The sequence below is a fragment of the Lathyrus oleraceus genome, chromosome 1, assembly GCF_024323335.1.
Source record: "Lathyrus oleraceus cultivar Zhongwan6 chromosome 1, CAAS_Psat_ZW6_1.0, whole genome shotgun sequence".
In the NCBI taxonomy this organism is placed as follows: Eukaryota; Viridiplantae; Streptophyta; class Magnoliopsida; order Fabales; family Fabaceae; genus Lathyrus; species Lathyrus oleraceus.
Window position 1 is genome coordinate 350,075,459 of NC_066579.1, and position 11,277 is coordinate 350,086,735.

The window sequence follows — 11,277 nt, forward strand, 5'->3', positions numbered from 1 at the left end:
GATCTGGAGATTCTGTCAAATGCCGGATAAGCAGATTCCTCTTGTGAATGATCCCATCCAGTTCGTTGATGTGCTCTCTGTAGTAATTCCCATCATCTTCTCTGAATACCTCTTCAAGTCTGGATTTCTTCAAACCTGCCAACACCTTGAGTTCTTCAATCTGTCCTCGAGCCTCATGGAGTTGATCTGTGATGTAGCCATTAGTAGAACGGGCGCACAGAAGCTCATTGTTTTTCCCCTTCAGCAAAGTCGTCAATTTCTCTATCTGACCAGTCAGTTCGGCTACTGTCTCCTCCTCCTTTGCCTTCCGAGAAGTTGAAAATGCATCCCATTGCTCATGCCACCCAGCTAATTTACCATGAGCATCTACTAACTGCTGCTTGACTCGCCTCAACTTAGAACTGGATGATCTCAAGGCTTCGTCTGTCTATCTGAAGAAGTCCGCCTCCACAGCAAATCTCCTTTCTACTTCCTTTTGCACTCTGACGGCTTCCCCCTTCTGATATTCTGCCTCCTGGAATTGATGCATACAATCTTGCAACATCTTACTTAACTCTGAGTTCTTGGTTTGAAGTCCCTCCATGGCACTCTTCAACTTGTCGTACTCCTCTCGGCTCACCATTGTTGACTGCTCAGGAGTAGGTGGATACACAGGTTCTTCAATAGGAACGGCAGACCAAACTCTTCGACTCTTCCTTGAAGCCATTCTTCATACCGAGGGTAAGTTCTACAATCTCCTTTTCCAAGGACGGTTCTTCCTCTCTTGATCACCTTGAGCCAGGCCTCAGCTGCCTTACGGGATACCGTCAAATCGGGCGAAGAGTGGAAAAACAGAGATTCTTCCACATCCTTTTCCAAAGGCGGAGTTCTTAAAGCATATCCAAACTGTCTAACTGCTAGAGAAGGATTATAGTTGATTCCTCCTCTTCTTCCTACCAACGGAACATTTGGGAAGTTCCCACAACTATGAATAATATCTGCCCGAAGCAAGCTCCGGTCGGACCACCAAGGAATATCTTCAGCTCTCAACCCCATCAATCTCTTCGACCAACTCAACGAGTCCTTGACATTAACGAACACTCCTGATTTGGGTAGGTGAGAACTGAACCACCTATAAAATAAAGGCACACAACAATTCAACAATCCCCCTTTTCTATTCTTATTTCTGTGGTGCACTGAATAAAAGAAATCTCCTAGCAAGGTCGGTACTGGATTTCTCAACACAAAGAGGCGTATTGCGTCCATGTCCACAAATTTGGCGACATTAGGGAACAAGACAATCCCATACACGCAAAGAGCCAACACAGCATTGAAACCCCTCTGGTTACCGTCTTCCAGCTTCTTCTTTGCTTCTCCCAGTAAGAAACTCAGATGAAAACCACTAACTTCTCCCTTCTGACACATATTAGCCTTCCAGACTGATTCCTCCAAATATGTGGCTGAAGCAACCATGCTGAGATCGGGCAGAAACTCAGAACTGTAGAACAATAACTGTGACCTGATAGGAACTCTGAGAAAACTGGCAATCTCCTCCAGAGTAGGGACCAAGATATAATCCGGGAATGTGAAACACCTCAATGGAGGGTCATAGAACTGTAGCAGTGTCAATAGGGCGTCATGTTGATCTTTGGAAAGAACCGTGACGAAACTTAGAATCAGACTGTAATCCTCTCAGAATCCTTCTATAGAACCAGGATCCATTAACTGCATCAACTGTTGGATGGGCTCCAGACAGACCACCGGAAACTTGTAGGCGACAAGTCTCTTTCTACCAATATCCATCTTAAGAGAACCAGAAAAACTCCGACTGGAATCAAAAAGAAGATGTAAACCCCCTTGAAATGGATAAACATGTGTTAAATGATATGAATGCAAATGATGTGATGATGTGAATGCAGTGCAGTGGTATGTCAATCAGGATTGCTGTATCTGGTTGAACATCTGTCGGGTTGCATTGTCTGAAGAGAAAACCACTGAGGAATATAATACAAGATCAAAGCTCTGCTCCAGAAAAGCCGGGTTGGTTGGAGGTTAAGGTTTCCTGAATTTAGCCCGCCCCTCACTGGTAGGTTCTAAGAACAGAAGTTCGTCAACTTCAGCCCTTCAGTCGCGAATAATACGTTTACCACTGAAGGTTTGGCATTATTACGGGATAAAAGACCTCCACTAACTCCCCTCAACAGGACATCCTAAAGCAAGTTCCTAGTCTCGGGGTCCTCGGATTGATCAGCGAGAATGCGCCCACCAGAGCTAACATAATCACGTGTCGGAGGAGAGGCCTCGACTGAGTTCTCGGGAAATGGTCACCAGAGTCGACAATTTCTAAAGGAACATCATGTCGGTACGGAACATCCGTAGGACATAATATATCCAAGAGAAACCTCGTCTGGGTGTGGTTCTTCACGAACGACTTAACGTAGCAACATGCCACGCAAGCCTCATGATCATCCATTCTAAAACCTGTGTGTACACTCAAGCCTAGGTAATGGGCTTATCTCTCGTAGAACATCCCATCCCAACAAACAAACAACAGCTCCAACAGATACAGCAGATGAATGCAAGCAAGTAAGTAAATAAATGTACAAAAGCATGAACACCCAATGAACAAGAAAATCACACAAGCTAGGAGGGACTCGCTTAGGGAAGATGGACCAGCAAGAGGTCAACTTCTTGGTCCCCAGCAGAGTCGCCAGCTGTCGCAACCTGAAAAATACAGTGCGCGAAAAAAACAACCGGCGAAAGAAAAAGACAGAAGAGTCGCCACCGTGCGTTATTCATCCCAAAGGAGGGAAAGGAAACGCTCGAAGTAAACCTGAAAAAGGAAAGGACAAGACGGGGTCTCGCAACCAAATCTTGGGTTCGGGAGTCGGTTATGCGAAGGGAAGGTATTAGCACCCCTACCCATCCGTAGTACTCTACGGGATCCACTTGTGTAGTTCTTGTCTAAAGGGTATGGGTTTACCTAATGTGTTTATTTACTAAAAAGGTTAAGAGAAATGACTCGCGCGGATGTCGCATCCACTGCATACGTATCTCATCTGAATATGAGAATCAAAGTCTTCGTAGCTCGGCTGACCTATGGGTTGGGGGATGTGTGCTCGCTAAGACATCGCGTCTTATGCCTACGTATCTCATCTGGAATGAGAATCAGAGCAAGCCGTAGTTCGGCTAACTACGGGGTTGTGGATTGGGTTTTGGACGAACGACGTCACTACGCAATCTACCGGATGCTCGACCTTTGGAGACTTACTCGCCTGTAGTAGAAGGAGTAAACGTGTTGCTTTGGGTTTTAGGGTTTGATATGCTCGAGGGCAAACAGGCAGTCCTTGACGAAGGAACCGCGCTACATGTGGGGATATGAATACAAAACACAAAACATGTATCTCAAAGTAAAATGCCACCAAGGGGCTCAAACATTGCCTCCTATCAAGGTCTTTCAGCTAAGAAAGCGATAAAGTACGAGAAAAGGAAAAAATTACCACACGGATAAAGATCCGAAGTTACAGCAATTAAAGGATTGATAAACCCTGAGATCCTTCCAAGCTAACATCATCAAAGAAAGTGGGTCAGTATAGGTAATCGGAATGAACCTCCAGGGGGGTATCCCACAAATAAAGTGGAAAACCACGCAAGTTATCCCTGCAAACGTCATGTGAGCCCTCACAAAAAAAACTCAACAACAGGTTAGAGAAACAAAATAGGGTAACCAAGAGTTTCCCCTAAATCAAAATGTAACCACATGAATAATTCCATCAAAATTCACAAAAAAAGCTCACAAAAAGCAACCAAGGGTAGGAGGCTTAAACCTCTTGTCAAACACATGCATCAAAAGGGTATCAAATTCACCCATAATACCTCATACATTTAGAGCATTCAAATTAAAGGCATAGAGATGATGGATATAGGGAAAACCTGATTGGAGAGATTGATTAAGATTGAATGGTACGGCCGGATCTGCAAAGTAGTACTAGGGTTTGTGTGAGGCGGAGTGAACTTCTCAGGGCTGCCTGAAGGTCGCTGCAGAGTAGTTCCTAGGTTTCCTTCTCTCAAAATCTTTCTCCAGTGAATCTCCCAGTGTAACTCCAAGTGTGTTTTCCTCTACTGAAACTTCAGTATTTATAGACTGATTTTCGTGGGTAGTGGGCTCAAATGAGGGAGACCCAAGTCCAAAAAATTTGTTATATTTTATTTATTTATTTAATTAATTTTATTTATTTATTTATTTTTAACTTTTTTTTCTTTCTTTTTTTTTTCCAGGAAAAATGAAGGGTAAATTTTGGGGTATTACAGGTATCCCACAAATAAAGTGGAACACCAGGCCATCTCTGCAAGAGTCATGTGAGTCCTCACAAAAAAACCTCAACAAACAGGTTAGAGAAACAAGATAGGGTAATCAAGAGTTGCCCCCAAATCAAAATGTAACCACATGAATCATGCCATTAAAATTCACAAAAAAGCTCACAAAAAGCAACCAAGGGCAGGAGGCCTAAACCTCTTGTCAAACACATACATTAAAAGGGTATCAAAAAATTTCAGGTTGAAAGTATAAAGTAGTGGAAATAGGGCATACCTGATTGGGGAGGATCGATTGAAATTGAGTTGCACCCGTGAGGTTTGCAGAGCAATCTGAGGGTTTATATGAGAGGGAATTGGTTCTTTGCCGATGAGTTCCCTTCAGCCTCTGGAGGTTGCTCTGAACTCTGTTAGCTCTTCTCTCACTTTCTTTTTCCTGCCAGGGTAATAGGAATGGCATGGCCTTTTGTTTCACTGAAACTTTGAATTTATAACCTGGTTTTTGTGGACCTGTGGGCTCAAATGAGAGAGGCCCAAGTCCAATTTTTTTTTTGTTATATTTTATTTATTTTATTTATTTATTATTATTATTATTATTATTATTTTGTTTTTTTTTGTTTTTTTAGTAAACAAAAGTAAGAGAAACAATGATGTATAATTCAAGCATGCTTGGTGATCTCAAACCAATCAGAAGGAGTCCCACCCAAAGGCAAAGGGAACCAACATGCTCATGATCCTTGAGGCTATGCAAATGCAATGTTATGATGCCATGAGGGATCTTAGGGTCAAAATTGGGGTCTTACACTTCCTGGTTTATGTTTGGATCAATGTTTCATAAGTTTCATACTCACTGCTTGCACTCACTTTCCTGCTCTCTTTTATCTCTCTTGCTGCAGCACAAGCTCGAATTGGTCTTGCAATGCCATGTAAGTTCCTGTTTCTGTTCAGTGGCTAAGTATAATCACCATTTCAATGATGTCTAGTCATGTAAACCCAATGCATTGGTGGCTCCATTTGGCTTGTTTCAGACCTTGAGGTATGTCTAACTGTTGTGACTTGGTTTCTACATCCAACATGGTGTTGTGGTTGCTGAAAGATCAGTACATGTGTATGTGAATGTACTTATTGTATTGAAACCATCTTCCATGATTCTTTGAACTGTAATGGACTGTGTGTTATTCAAATGCAGATTTTTAAGGTCGAGTTGAAGACCTCACATGGAATTCTCTTGGCTTCATTTATGTTGGCTTGCAACTAGGACTGTTAGCTGTGTTGGGGTTGATGCAGTTAGATGTTAGCTCAAAGGTTGTCATGCACATGGCTTGATGACTCGATGGTTATGACTTGCTAGTGGCTTTCCAAAGCATATTGTTGCATGATTATGGGATGCTGACTAAATCTCAAGTGTGGTTGTTTGCTGTAGGTTGCACAACAAGGTTGGCTCAAGGCAAGGTTTCATGATGTTGTTGTATACTGCTTATTACAGGGTTTGTTTGGGTCTATTGTGTGGTAAGATTTCCATGACCTTGCATTGGTTTGGTTGCTTGTAGAGGTTTGTTTGTAATGGCTATGGTGGACTTGCTCATGGCTCATGATTTTGCTGGATGTGCAACTGAAACCTGTTCAAGATTCCTTTCCTCATGGCCTTCTATCTTGGTTTTGTCCAACATGGTGCCTCCAAATGGGTGCTGCTAGATTGGTTACAAGAGGTAAGAAATCCAAGTCATGGTTCAGATGAATGGTTGGTGCATTGCACTGAACCTGCTGCATGACTCGATTTGTTCACTTGTTATGCTGTCACATGATGATGCTGATGTATTGGTGTTCTTGCCATGAGCTATGCTACAACCTCCTACCAGGCTAGGATTGGATGAGATTTGGGCTGCAAGCTCATTGTTGCAGGTGATGTTCTTCAACCTGATCCAAGAAGAGCATTGCAATATGGTGATGCCACCAGCCTACTGCAGGATTTGGTACAGGCTAGGCATGCTGGCATGTTCTAAGGCAAGTGGTCATAATGCTTTGACAATGTTGATACTTACTGCTAGCTACTCATAGTGAATTGACATGCTTGACAGTTTGTTAGCATACTCCATGACAGGTACAAGGCTAGACTGGTGTGATGGAGCATTATTGTCCAGCTCTTATTTGAGAACATGCCAGTTGGTTCTCTGTAGGTTGTTGTTGCTGTTTGGTGGTAGGCTCATGTTGCTGCAGAATTTTAGTGACAGGATGGATCACTACAGCAGCAAAGCATGCATTTCCAGGGTTTGGTTATGGTTTTTACAATTGAACAAGGTTATATTTTAAAGCAACATGTACCATTGGTTATTCATGGAAGATTAGGGTTATGGTTATGAAATGTGTTGGCATTTGTTGTCATTTATCTTGCAGGTCATGTTGGCATGGCCAAACAAGCATGGTTAGGAAAGGGCTCAAGCAAAGGCATGGTGAGCATGATGTTACCAATGGGCCAAATTACTTGAAAATGAAGAAACCAAACAAAGCATATCAAATGAAGACCAATGGGTGATGTGTCAAGGTCAATGGGATGTGGTTAAGATTAGGCTAGGAAAATTAGGACTTTAAGATTTTAGGTTGACTTTGGTCAAAGTTGACCAAAAAGTCAACTGTTGACCAAAATCAACAATTCGTCAAAATCTCATTTCTTTGTAAATGGACAATGGATTATTGATTGTGGTGAAAATTAGGGTTCTAGGGTTATGGGTTGACTTTGGTCAAAGTTGACCAAAAAGTCAACTGTTGACCAAAGTCAACAGTTTGGTCAAAAATGTCAAATTTTTATTTTCTTGTATGGAATCATATGTAATGACATGAAATGGATTGAAATGGTTTGAAAAATAATTGAAATTGGTTTCCAAACTGTCTTGATTTATGACTTGGATGTTGGACTTTTGAAAAATAACTTGACTAATAATGTACATGAACAAAACCATCAAATGAGACCACAAGGCTAGGGATTTGACAAAGTGTCGATGAACCAATGGCATGACCAGCAAGTGGCTTGAAGCACAGGGGTTTGATTATTCAGATGACCAGGATCAAAGATGTGTCCTCAACCAAATGAATAACACCATTGACTTTGAACTAAGACCAATGCTCCAAGAAAGGTACATAATCAAGCCACCAAGTTCATCTGATTACCATCTTCTGATTAGGGCTTTGGAGACCAAGATGAGGCCTAGGGAAGCTCCAAGAGATCCTGCCTTGGGAAATTAGGGTTTTGAATGCCCCATATCTAGTCAATACTTTGTTGAAGTCAAACCTTCACCACCATTATTAGGGTTTCACATCCCCCATGCTGATGATGTGAATCAAACCATGCCTTTGGCCCTTGATACATGTGTGAGCCCTAGCTTTAAGGGCCCAAGTTTCTTCTGAATCCATGAGGAATGATGCATGTGGATGAGTTATGGATGTATACAAGTCATCTCTTGATCAAGTGATTAAATACATAGGTGAGAAAGGGGAGGACAAATTTAGGGGTACAACATCCACTACGACCCGTAGTAGGTGCTACGGGTGGCCGTAGTGTACCCCTTTTTTAGATGGATTTTTACTCCGTTCATACCTCTCTACTATGGCCCGTAGCAGGTGCTACGGGTGGCTGTAGCAGGCCTACTGAAGCATGGGAAAAATTCTCTGATTCTTTGCGATTCTCCTTGGCTTCTGCATCTAATTGTACTTGAATATCTGTTTGAACCTAAAAATAGTAATAACACACAACCCAAGCATAAAATGCGTAAAATGGAAACAAATTAATGAAAATTAGTGAAAAGATTAAATGTCATTAACGGTAAAAGAAGGTGTAAAAACCACTTAAACTGTATGAAAAATGTGACTAACTCGCCTGCTTTCATCTGTTAACATGATTATAATTATAGCATAAAATGATGACTGTTCCCCTCCAGATTCTTTGGTAGGAACTGCAGTCGTAGCTTCCTTTGTTGGTTCTTGAGGGATTATATTGAAATTGGGAGTATAAATCTGACCACTGTGGGTCATTCTGCTCGTCCCTGCATTGTTTGTAATATCAGCATCAACATTCTCAAAGATCTTCTCACATTCAACATCTTTAGGTTATCCATCTACCATAGTTATGTCATATTTCCGAGGTACGACCTTGGTGCTTTCTAAGGTAAAGAGGATAAGCATACAAACTACCACGGGCTTCTGCATCTAATTGTACTTGAATATCTGTTTGAACCTAAAAAATAGTAATAACACACAACCCAAGCATAAAATGCGGAAAATGGAAACAAATTGATGAAAATCAGTGAAAAGATTAAATGTCATTAACGGTAAAAGAAGGTGTAAAAACCACTTAAACTGTATGAAAAATGTGACTAACTCGCCTGTTTTCACCTGTTAACATGATTATAATTATAGCACAAATGGTGAATGATCACCTCCTTTTGCCCTGATCCCTATGACATACACTGAGTTGTACCCATCATTGCTGCAAAAGGGGTTGGTGACTTCTAGACCTTTGGGTCCTCCACCTGATCCTTTTCCTCCATGGTACAACCAAAATTCCCAATGTCCTTTACATTAGGGCCCTCCTAGGCATGATTTAGAAGGTTGTTATGCTTTGAAGCATATACTGCGAGTATTGGTTGAGAAGAAGATCCTTTCATGTAGAGATGTTGGATACAATGTAAAGAATAATCCTCTGCCTGTGTATGATGTTGTTAATGCCATTGAAGATGTATCTGATATTTGTATAATAAAAAATGTTGAAGATGTTAAAACTCTGTTGCTAGCATTCCATGCAAGTTTGGTGGGAGTTGGCCTGGTTAATAACTATCATGATAACTATAAAGAATGTGCCATTTACCTAAGAGGGTGTAAATTGGTATGAGATAATGTTCAAAACTTGATGGATCAATGTGTTCTACAAAAAATGAGGAAATTTCAGTGATTGAACCCTTTTTCAATCTACCAGAACCTGTTGAGATAATCTATCGAAGAAGGGAAATTGTTCATCCATCACCCGTGGTAGTTTGTATGCTTATCCTCTTTACCTTAGAAAGCACCAAGGCCGTACCTCGGAAATATGACATAACTATGGTAGATGGATAACCTAAAGATGTTGAATGTGATAAGATCTTTGAGAATGTTGATGCTGATATCACAAACATTGCAGGGACGAGCAGAATGACCCACAGTGGTCGGATTTATACTCCCAATTTCAATATAATCCCTCAAGAACCAACAAAGGAAGCTACGACTGCAGTTCCTATCAATCAAGTGAAGCGGTTGAATTTCTGAAGATGGTAAAGAAAACCGACTACAAGATAATTGATCAGCTACATCAAACACCGTAAAAAATATCTAGCCTATCCTTGTTTCTGAACTCCCAAGCTCACAGGGATGCTCTACTGAGAGTGATCGCCCAAGCTCATGTTACTCAAGATATAACGGTTGGCCAATTTGATGGAGTGGTCGCCAATATCACCGCTTGCAACACTCTAAGTTTTTGCAATGAAGAGTTGCCTTAGGAAGGACAAAATCACAAATGTGCCTTACATGTATCTATAAAATGCCAAGAAGTTGCTCTAGCTAGGGTTTTAGTTGACACTGGATCTTCCCTCAACGTCCTACCAAAAATGGTATTTTCTAAGTTGTCTTACCTAGGGTAAGAGTTAAAACCCAGTGTGCTGGTGGTAAAAGCATTTGACAATTACCAGAGGATAGTGATTGGGGAGGTAGAGCTACTAATCCAAATCGGGCTGCATGTATTCCCCATCACTTTCCATGTCATGGACATCAATCCCGCTTATAGTTGCGTTTTGGTACGTCTGTGGATACATGCTATTGGGGAAGTGACTTCTATACTATACATTAGAAAATGACGTTTGTCTTCAACAACAAGCTCGTCATTGTCTTAGGTGAAGAAGATTTCATCATTAGCCAACTCGCCTCTTTCCGTTATATCGAGGCTGATGAAGATGCCTTAGAGACTTCTTTCCAAGCACTTGAGATAGCCAATGCCATGCTTGCGGAAGTAAAGGACCCCATTGAGAAAGCCAGTTTGTCATTTGCATCTTTGAAAAGCGCGAAGTCAGCACTTGAAAGTGGAGGCCCCGAAGGTTGGGGGAAAGTCATCGAGGTCAGCGAGAAGAAGGCTTGTTTTGGTTTGGGGTACAAGCCTTCTGCTAAGAAAGGAACCCTGGTCCCTGCAAAGGACGGTGTACGGAGCATTCAAGAAGTCTTCCTTAGCATAGGTTTTGTCCATGGGGATCAAGTCAGTGCAATTGAAGATGACACTGAAGATGAAGAAACATCAAATCTGATATACCAGTGTGAAACAGCCTTAACAAATTGGGAGGAAGTTGAGATTCCAAAAGTTTTTCCTATGTCAAAGTAATTGTGTTTTCCTTTGTTTTTCAAAATCCCTAGCTTTGCCCAAGGCTAACGGATCATTTGTAGGGCCACTTTAAATTTCAAAAAATCATTATGACAAATAAAGAGCATTTTAATCAAATTCTTATCGTTCATTTACTGTCTCTCCTTCTTGAAAATGGCAATCTTTTCAAAAACTACAAAAAAAAGTTCTTGTGCATTCTTATTTCCACTTTTCTAAGAAAGCAATCATTCAAAAACATGCAGAATACTCAATAAACTAGTTGAATCTGATGACCCTACTACTTCATATAACTTTGAATCCCTCATCTACCAAGTAGAAGAGAAGGGTGAGGAAGATTGTGACATCCCTGAAGAAATAGCAAGGTTGCTCGAGCACGAGTCCAAGGCCTTTCAGTCGTATCAAGAACCGGTGGAAACAATCAACCTTGGCACCAAGGAAGAGAAGAGAGAGGTCAAACTTGGGACTACACTTGGGGAAATCATCAAAGAAAGATTGATCAAGTTTCTACAAGAATATTGTAGCGGTAAATTCATGACCATTAAGCTATGGGTAAACTTGACGTCAATAAAACCAGAGTCGCCACCGCGCTTTTA